Source organism: Manacus candei, unplaced genomic scaffold (genome assembly GCF_025592945.1).
Source record: "Manacus candei isolate 608988 ecotype Guabito, Panama unplaced genomic scaffold, ASM2559294v1 h1tg000025l, whole genome shotgun sequence".
In the NCBI taxonomy this organism is placed as follows: domain Eukaryota; kingdom Metazoa; phylum Chordata; class Aves; order Passeriformes; family Pipridae; genus Manacus; species Manacus candei.
In genome coordinates, this window is record NW_026138073.1 from 1,378,755 (window position 1) to 1,388,542 (window position 9,788).

A 9,788-nucleotide genomic window follows, 5' to 3' on the forward strand; every position below is an offset into this window, starting at 1 on the left:
TTCCCTGCCGGGGAATCAACTGTAGCGTGGCAGGAAAACACAACCACGTCTGATTGAGCTGGGGGAGAGCGATTTCTCAGCAGGCTCAGAGGACACTCACCCCCGGTGAGGAGCGGAGCGTGACTCGCTGGAGGAGCCGCACGCAGCAGAAGCCGCTGTTGATCTGCAGCCCACGGGCTGGTTCCATTAATGATGCACTCTGCCGCACGGATTTTGGGATGAGGAGACAGATCATACAACAAGCTGCTTATCTGGAGTCAGGCCGGAGGCGAGAGGAGGTGATGTGAGCACAGCAGCTCCATCCTCTGGCCTCACCTGTGGAGGGGAGGGGAACAAGCAGCTAAAACCCATTAGTTTTGAGTTAAAACCCACAGAACACCCCATCTTCTTCCTTAGACGTTTTCTTCCTCAGACTTTTTCTTCCTCTTTTCCTCTCATTTTCTGTGCTTTGTACGTGCTTTTCTCATTTTGCTGTCCCTGTGCCCTCCCTGCCCTTGCCATGGCTGCCCACCCAGCCCCCACTGAGGCTGCACCACCTCCCATCTCCTGACTGGGGACTCTCCTGATCTCTTGACTGAAGATCCCCTCTGGCTCAAGCACCAGCCCAGAGCAAGTTAATTAACCCTGGTGCCCCCCAGGGATAATGCTCACCTAAGCTGTGGGAGACAGGAGGGTTGAGAGGATTTATTATTATTATTATTATTAATTAAATAGTGCTACAAATGCCTGGTCCTCAAGAAAAAGAGTCACTGCATTCCTGCAGCCTGCAGTCACCCTGAAACCTGTGCAGATCCAAGGGGAAGGAAAGGGAAAGAAAGGCAGTGGAAAACCCCTCCTGCCCCCCAGGTGAGTGGTGTGTTCAGCAGGACAAACCCTGCAGTGGGGCTGAGGGAGGAGACTCCCCCATGGGAGGTGGGGCAAATAAACACCTTGCTATTCACTTATATTATGTTTTTTATTAATTCGTTTTTTTCTGAGCTGGAAATAGCTCTTTCCCTTATAGATCTCCAGCTTCTTTGGTCCAAAGGTCCTGGCCAAGCTCTCTGTTGTCCCTCTGCCATGTAGGACTGCTCATGGCTCACCATTCAGCTGTCCCACCATCACAGGGGCCTCACATGGCCATGGGGAATCTCACCATGGAGCTGTGGCTGAGCTGCTTTTGTGCTGCCAAAGGTGCAGGATCCCCACGGCCCCAACCCACTGGAGAACACTTCACCAGCAGACACAGACCCAGGCACACGTGGGCAATGGAGGGTTGTTCAAGAAAAACACACTTCATAGAATCATAGAGTCATTAAGGTCAGAAAACACCTCCAAGATCATTAAGTCCAACCTTCAACTCAGTCCTGACTTTGATCACCAAGTCCAACCTTCAACTCAGTCCTGACTTTGATCACCAAGTCCAACCTTCAACTCAGTCCTGACTTTGATCACCAAGTCCAACCTTCCAGCAGCTTAACACAGTGACTCTTCCTTTGGGTGACTAAACCCAGTGCAGAATTTGAGCACAAAGAGCTGAAGGGATGCAGAGTTTTCAGATTAACATCTGCCCAGGGATGGGCTTGTCACAGCCTGTGGTGTCCAGAGCACAACTCCCACTCCTGGTGGGGTTCAGCCCCCCGGGATTTTGGGGGGCATCACTGTCATCAGAGATGCACAACCACTGAGCACCACAAACAGGTTCCAGCAGCCCAGGTGTCACCCAGACAAGCTCCATTTTAAGATCTAAGAGCAGAGACACATGGATTTCACTAACATTAAATCACAAGACAATTAAATAAAGGCAGAAACTATGTGCTTTTTGAGGATCCTAAATCAGAGGCAATGATTCATTCTCAGGCCTCTTAAGTGAGGATGTTTAATGACATGGGGGGAAATGAAGCCTTTTTGTAGCAGGAAAGGAAACACTGCATTCTGTAGCAGCAGTTACTGAATAATTAACCTGCACCCCTGTTATTACCTAAGAGTATTTGCCATTAACCCAATAAAAAGATCATATGAGGCGTGAATGTGAAGAATAACAATGAAAATGTACTGCTTAGAGCTTGTATAATTGATATAATGCTCAAATTTCTGTCTGAGTCTAATATGGGATAGGTAGTATAAATCAGTGAACATAAACAGACAAAACTGGTTTGCTGCTTATTCCAGCTTTGTTTCCAGAGCTGAGAAGTCTGACCCACTCGTGCTGCCATTATCAATCATCCAAAGCAGGTAGCCTTCCACTCTGTGACCAGGAAGGTCAACTCATTTGTGCTACACTTGACCAGACATGATTTTTTTTTGCATGCTGCCAAAATTGCAACCTTTTCATGGGAAGGGAAGCAAGAGCTTGGAGGAGAATGTCAGCACAGCCAGTGATGATCCCTGACACTCTGTGAGAAGGGCCCTCTGGAGGCATCTCCTGCAACTCTCAAACAACCCTTGCTGGAGAAAAGGTGTCATCTTCCCTTTTCCATAAGCAAAGAAGCATTTTAAAATTATGGATGAAAGGCCTTTGACTGATCTGGCCTTTTATCCACCAGAGCCTACAAGCCCTCACAAGGAGAATCTTTTTGTCATTGGACTCACTAATCTTCACTTTCTTGATTAAAAAACAGGTAAATGAAAACCTTTGTGTTTTATTTACACATTAGCTCAGTTTCCAGAAGTTTCAGCTCAGACAGGGAGTTCAGAACATACAGAAACAACAATTTTAGTTGTTTACAGGCTGAAGTTAGTTATTATCGAGAAACACACAATTGGTAAATCAAAATAAAAATTAACAAGCCCCATGGGTAATTATCCTTCAAAATTGATGCCAGACAAACCTCATTGTGTTGTGCCATTCCAGGCGGTTTAAGTGACCTTCAGTGTTGCTGTTTAAGGTGGCCTGATAATGATTTGATTATTATTTCATGCAAATTAAGAGTTACCTCTCCTAAAAGAGCTGATTTTCAATTTCATCCCTATTTGCACACTGCAGGAAACCATGACATTTCCGAGCTCTCCAGAGTCTTTTACACTGCCTGGCACTATTAGATGCTGTTATCCAACTCTTTTTTTCTCCTTAATTTATTTCCTAAATCATTCTTTGTTGTCACCACAGCTGAACGGGTCCATCACCCAAACACACACCCTGTCATGCAACAAACAGCTGGGTTGTCACAGTGTCCTGGCCAGCAGCTACACAAGAGACACAAGGTCCATCAAACCACAGTGTAGACCTGCAGCAGTCAAAGCACTTAAACACCACCAACATCTGCTTGTGGAAAAGCAAAACTTACCCTCCTACTCTTAAAATAATAATAAGGAAGGGATTAAGAGAGAGTTGGGGGTCCCTAACAACACAAAACCCAACTTCTCTGCATGAGGTCCCCAAATGCAACGTCTGTTTAGTGGGTTACATTTTTTGTCTGGGTTATTGGCACTTACATTTGAATAAGAATTCAAAATCAAGCAAAAGCTTCAAGGTCAACAATCTTTTTATAGAAGCAAAAACCCATGAGAGAAGTTTAAGCAATTATTCTTAGCCAAAGGAGCAGTCAGTTCAAATAAATGTATCAAAGCCTCCAAATTATCAGCAATAAAATCTTATGTCATCTAATAACGACAATGATGACAATAATTACCGGGACAATGATTTAAAGCTCAGCATTTTTATAGTACCTAATTTAACAAGTACAGGTTGCTTATTTATGCCTTTCCAGACTGAAAAAGCGGTTGTCTGGGTTTGTTTATTGTCTAAGTTTAGACTTCTGGAAGACAAAAAGCTTCTAGAAATTACCACGCAAAGTTCCTGCAGAAGGAGATGCTGATGGAGGCACAATTTTAATAGGCAGAAAGTTTGCAGACATCAATCTGTACCTACAAAGAAAAATGGAAGAAATAAGAGCAGAGGAGTGGCAAAGTGGTGGAAAAGAAAGTCAGAATTTAGAAACCAGCTCAACAACCATCCAAGTTGATTTCTCACGTGGAAATCATCCAACCTTATTGATTCTGTGATTCTGTAGAGAGCAGGAGGAGGACTCTCTGATTAGTAGAAAATCCTACAGGAGTTTTGCCCTGTGTGCTCCCGTTTGCATCCTGGCCCACGTTCTGTGTCACATCCCTGAGAGGAAAACTCACTTCTCCACATGCACAGTGTGCAGAGATTTGTGGTGATGAGCAGATCCTGCCTTTGGCCCTTTGCCCACTCCAGGAAGCACAGCCATTCTTTATCCCAACCACTGGCTTTCCCTAAAACAGAATATCAGCTCTGAGATTCCAGCGGAACCTGCCGGCTCCTGTCCTTCTGAGGAGTCCATAATGACATGGACACGGTCCATAATAACTCACTCATGCCAGCACAGTCATTTCTGTGCATAACTTTCACATTCTGACAATCTGCAGGACAAGACCTGACCCAGCCCATTTTTCAGGCTGGAAAAAGGAGCACAGTTCTACCAGGAGGTGTCAGTTCTCTTGCCTGAGTAAGGGCTGGATTCAAGCCATACCAGTGTGGGAGGTCATCTCACTATGTGACTTATTAAATTAAAGGTTTACCCTTCCCTGATAAAGCTGGAGGGCTGTACAACCTGCAGTGCCCCAGGAAACAAACTAACAAATTCTGCATAAGTATTTGATACAGTTTTTGTACAAATCCACAACATGTATCTGATCACATGGATGGACAAATCAGCACTCTGTCATACAGTCTGGGGATTTTCAAAACCTCAGCTTGACACCTGTACATACATATTTATTTTTTTTTCAATGTGATGGCTGGGCAGCTACAGTTATTTTTCTGGACAAGGAACATACTAATCTTAAATTTCTGTACAGGTACCAAAACAAGGTACTGGACAAAAAGAAGTTCCTAATTTGCCATTCATCTTTCCTATTTCAGCTGGGGGGGGGGAGGAAGATGGAATAATAAATTCAGTTCTGTGTTTACAACTCTAAAATACTTGTGAGATTCTTGGAGTCAATGGAGCCTGCAGGTCACTCAGCATTTTTGCCATGGTATGGTGTGTGAGAGACCAAATGAGTCGTACCATTGCAGAGCACAGGGCTGTAATTATGATAAAGGAAGAGAATTAATCTGTCACCGGGGAATTAATGCAGCGGACAGGTTTTCTTTTACAAGAGCTCCAAGCAACGTTCCTGGATCAAGGCCTGGAGTTATATTTGATATTAACAGAATGCATGTTGTCCTCCAGTAGTTACTCTGAGCAGGAATTAACCCTTTGCTGGTGGCCTTGAGCCCAGCACCAGGGAAGGGAGGAGGCCTGAGGGCAGAGCCCGGGTCCTCCTCTGCTCCAGGAGGCTCCAGGGCGGCTTCCAAACGTGGGAGTAAATGCAGAAAATGGAGAAATCATTTCATTACCATTAGTGGGATGTGTAGGGAAAACACCACCTAAGGGGAGCTGCCCTGGAGCAGTGACCTGATGGAGCAGCCAGGGGTGTGACACACCCTTGGGAAGGACCAGCCTTCCCACCCACAGGAGAGCTGGAATAACACTGCTGGATTTTACCCACCTGGGGCAGGCAAAATGCTGTTTGAGTCCCTTCATGCCATGGCAGGGTTGTTGGAGCAGAGGCAGGAGCAGTGGTGATGCTGTGGCACAGCTGGGTTATGAGGTGGCTGTGCTGGCACAGGAATTTACCCTGCATTTCACTGCACACAGCAACACACGTTCACAAAGGGCAACAGACAGAGGAAACCTAAAATAAAAAATTAAACATCATTATTACCACAAAAAAAAAAAAGTTAAAACCCAGCAGAAACTGAGAAACAAGGCTACGAATTTCTGCAGCAGTGAAAAAGGATTTTATAGCCAGTTTTCCTCAAGCCCCAAACATGTTTTACACAGGGCCATTACCAGATATCTTTGTAGGAAAACAAAATGCAGCTCGATTTCCTACAGCAGTGTTGATGCAGTGACTATCAGCTCCAGAGATTTCTCCATGCAGTGACTGGTGGTGATGAAAAACGATCTGTAAGCTGTGTCAAAACAAAGGCACAGTTTGAGCAGTCTGTGTAACGAGCAGCACTGATGACACCACGGAGGGGCTGCGGCCAACACACTGTTTCCAAACACGGAGCTGAATCGAGACGTTTATTGACACCAGATCAGCGTGTTTGCCTCGACTGCAAACAAATATTTGGCACGTCCTGAAAACAAGGCTGGCAGGACCGTGCAGAGAAGCTTCTCTGCTCTCTCAGGAGGGGTTTGCTCAGAGGATGTGTCTGACAGCCCAGCCCAGCCCAGCCCAGCCCGGCTGGCAGGAGCACACCAGCCTCTGAGGGAGGGTATTCCCTGAGCAAACATTCCCCCTGAGGCACTCCAGGAGATGGTTTAGTGGGCTAGGGGCATTCAGTCTGTCTTTGGGGTCTTTTCCAACCTTAGTTGCAAGCAGAGGTGAGCGATGGCTGTTCCTCCATCAGGAAAAGTTCTTTAACCACTCCTTGCAGCCCAGGCAGGTGGCACAGACCCAGTTTTCTGTAATAACGTATGGATGAAGTGTTTCTGATTGCTAAGGGAGCAGAGCAGCTGCACTGAGTGTGTCACATGTGCTCTGCTCCAAACCTCACACCATCAGTTCCTTGGGTTTGTTGTGTGTTCAGTATCTGATACGCACACAGAAACTCTATTTCTGGACTGTTTCCACACACTCTTGCTATTCCAAAGCTCAGTGTTTATAAACAGACACTGGCCATCAGGAACACAAGTTCAAAAACCTGTTTCCCAGTCCTCAAGAAACAACTGGGCCAGCCTGGCACTTCATCCTTGCTCCAGCAGCTCTCCTCTCACCTGACATCTCTCAGCCCTCATTTCAGCACATTTCCATGAATGTCAGAAAATGCTTCAGGGAGGACATTTTCCTCATTTTATCCAAACAAGACAGACACCAATGTTTCTCAGAGATTTCAGGGAAGCTTCTGCAGTCAGGTTGTTGGGGATGGGAAGTGAAGCACTTGTAGAGCCAAAATCCTTGGATTCGGCTCCTCTCTTCGACACAGCCTTCACCCCTCTGGCTTTGCAAAGGATCACTCCCCTGTACTTATAGATAAAAATGTATTTTTATATTCTGACAGAAAGCACACACAGGAGGTTTCCCTCATGTTGCTTTTCAGTGAACACCCACCCTGTGCCCACCCCATGGAGAACCCCACACCACCAGGTACCTCCACTGTGAGCGCCTGCCCTGTTCCATCTGCACCTTCTGCTGCCCCCTCCAGGCACCATTTCCATCTCCACAGGATTTCTGTGTTTCCCTCTTCCATGTCAGGTCTGAGGGAGGCACAGACCCCCTCCTGTGCTCCCTGGGCTTCTCTGCTCATCAGTGACCTCGCTGAGCAGAGACCCGCTGGCTCCATCCAGCAGCAAACACCCTTCCACAGCTCCCTAGCTGATGGAATGTCACGATTCCCACAAGCACTCTGGCAAACTGTGGCTTTAGTCATGAATCATGTGATACATTTCAAGCTTTTATTTCAAATTAATGGCTGCAGCAGGTATGGCTCAGCAGAGAGCAGGTCCAGCAGCTGACACCAGTCCCAGCAGCATTCCTGGTCTGAGGAGCCTCTGCAGGGAAGACTAAGGATGCAGCAGCTCTGATCCCTCCTGGGAAGAGAGCTACCCAATTTAACAGTGCCCACTGTGCTCTGTAGTTAATAATCCATCTGCAGCTTAGCCAGAATTATTTGGGAAGGAGAAAACCTGCACAAAGCAGCATCAGAGCTGGCCTTGGGAAGGGGGCTGGAGCCAGGGAAGAGCCCCCAAGGCCAGGAGGGAGGGCTGGGCTCACATCCTTGTGTGAGGCTGAGGCACATTCCACCCTCCAGAGCTGCTTCCCCAGCAGGGACCGACTGCAGACCAACAAATTATGAACTTCTTACATTTAGGAGACACCACTGACATCAAACCCTGAGTGCATTTCCGGTGCCTTTGGCACAACACATCCAGGAGAATCAGCAAAAGGGGGCTCAGTCCCTTTTCCAACCCAGTCAGTGCCTGGGAGCCATTTGTCCCTGGGCACTGAGGCACAGAGCTGAGCATCCTCATGTGCTGGGAGGCTGGAGACTCCTCCTGTATCCCTGGAGATGGGACCCCCATCCCTGGATAACCTGTCATCCACAGCACAGCGAATCCCCCATTTGGGACACACATATTTTTCTTTCTTAATACTTTTTCCCATCTTCATAGGTCAGGATTTTTCTGAATTCTCAAATTACTCCTCATTAACACGAAAAAATAATTTCCATTTGGCAGCATTCCCATGAATAAAACATCCCTGGGATAATAATCTGCTTGGGGCAAGAGGTGCCGACCTTCAGAAATGAGGACAGATCTTGACTTGTATTCAGGAGTGAAAAAATCCAGTGACTTCCAAAGTTCTTCAGCTTGGAGGAGACCAGGGAAAATTTTCCATTGCTGAATATTCACATTTCAGGCATTTTTGAGCTAATCATTTGGGTTCAGAATTTTTGCACGCTGACTGCCAAAAATAAATTACTATGAAAATGGGATGCTGTGTGTGGGTGAGCTGGGGAAACGCTGCACATTTTGGAGGTCACTGCAAGAAAAGGAAAACACCAGCAGCCAGCCCAGATGAGGCAATGGCCCCACATCGACCTCTGCTCACAGGAGGCTCCAGCACGTGAGGAGGAGGGGCAGGAACGAGGAGGGCAGAGGGTCAGCCAAGCATTTTAAGAGGTCTCACCTTGATTTTTGGCAGGCCAGCTGAACTACAGAGCTCGATATCCTCTCTGAAATATTTATCACTTGAGGTACCACATCATTTGCAATCCTGCTTTTGAGGAGCTCAGCACAGTGGGAAACTCAGCTATTGATTGCAGGCTGTTTCTAATTACCGTGGCACTCTGATCCTCTCCGTGTGATCGGGCTCCGTATCGGAAAAGGCTCCGTTCCCTCACTTTAAATATGGCTCTGGTGGTGACTTTCCCTTTGTTGATGCCAACAGGCACACACACAATTGCTTTTGCAATTCAAGACAACGTACACAGAGGTTCACACTCTGCTCCTGGCCCTGGGCCACGTTTCCCTCCAGTAATAACATTCTGTCTAGAAACAACCAAGCCGATAATTTGCACCATCAAGCCCCTGTAACATAATGTGCCAGCTATTTAGGACTGGAAAATTTATCACTCAACAAGAGTCAAGGATCTTGTACCAAGCAATACTCCCACTTCCCATTTCCTGTCATTCCACTTGTTCCACGCAATTTGCCAAAACACCTCCCTCCCCCGTCTGGCTGCAGATTTAGGAGCAGTGTTTTTATACGTGTTCAACTGGCCACAGAAAGCCCAGGATAAATTTATCTCCAAAAGGCAGCTATGCAGTGTGTCACAGAAAACTCAGATGGGAGTAATATGTCCAAATGGATATAGATATTGAACTCAGACACCAGGGCAATTAGACGCTGTCACATTAACAACACCACCCCCTCCGTGGAGGGGAGGGGAGGGAAGGGGAGGGATTTCCTCCTGAATGGGACTCTGGCCATTTGTCACAAGTGGTGCAGATGACCAGTAACAAAATGTGGGAAATTCATCATCATAATGAATGACCACGAATGCAATTCCTTTTCATAACATGTTATCATTGCAGTAATTAACTACCTGGCTGTTCCTTTGTGTCCCCGTGGTGTTGCACGTAATCCATCACATTTTCCAGTGGTAACAGCACATTAAACACACCCTCAGCTGTGAAATTCCACAGCCTCAGCACAGAGGAGGTTCTTTAACACCCCAGCATCCCTCCCAGCCCATGTTTAGTCCCTCACAGATGCTACACGATCCC

General features: G+C 46.8%; 1 long non-coding RNA gene across 1 annotated transcript; it reads right to left on the reverse strand.

Moving 5' to 3' along the window:
• Positions 1–487: 487 nt before the first annotated feature.
• On the reverse strand, positions 488–8,945 carry LOC127471621 (uncharacterized). Its single transcript, XR_007904703.1, has 6 exons — positions 8,689–8,945; positions 5,844–5,965; positions 5,500–5,685; positions 3,767–3,846; positions 1,408–1,725; positions 488–1,333 (listed from the first exon to the last, which is right to left on the reverse strand). It is a non-coding gene; the product is annotated as an uncharacterized LOC127471621 (long non-coding RNA).
• Positions 8,946–9,788: the final 843 nt, after the last annotated feature.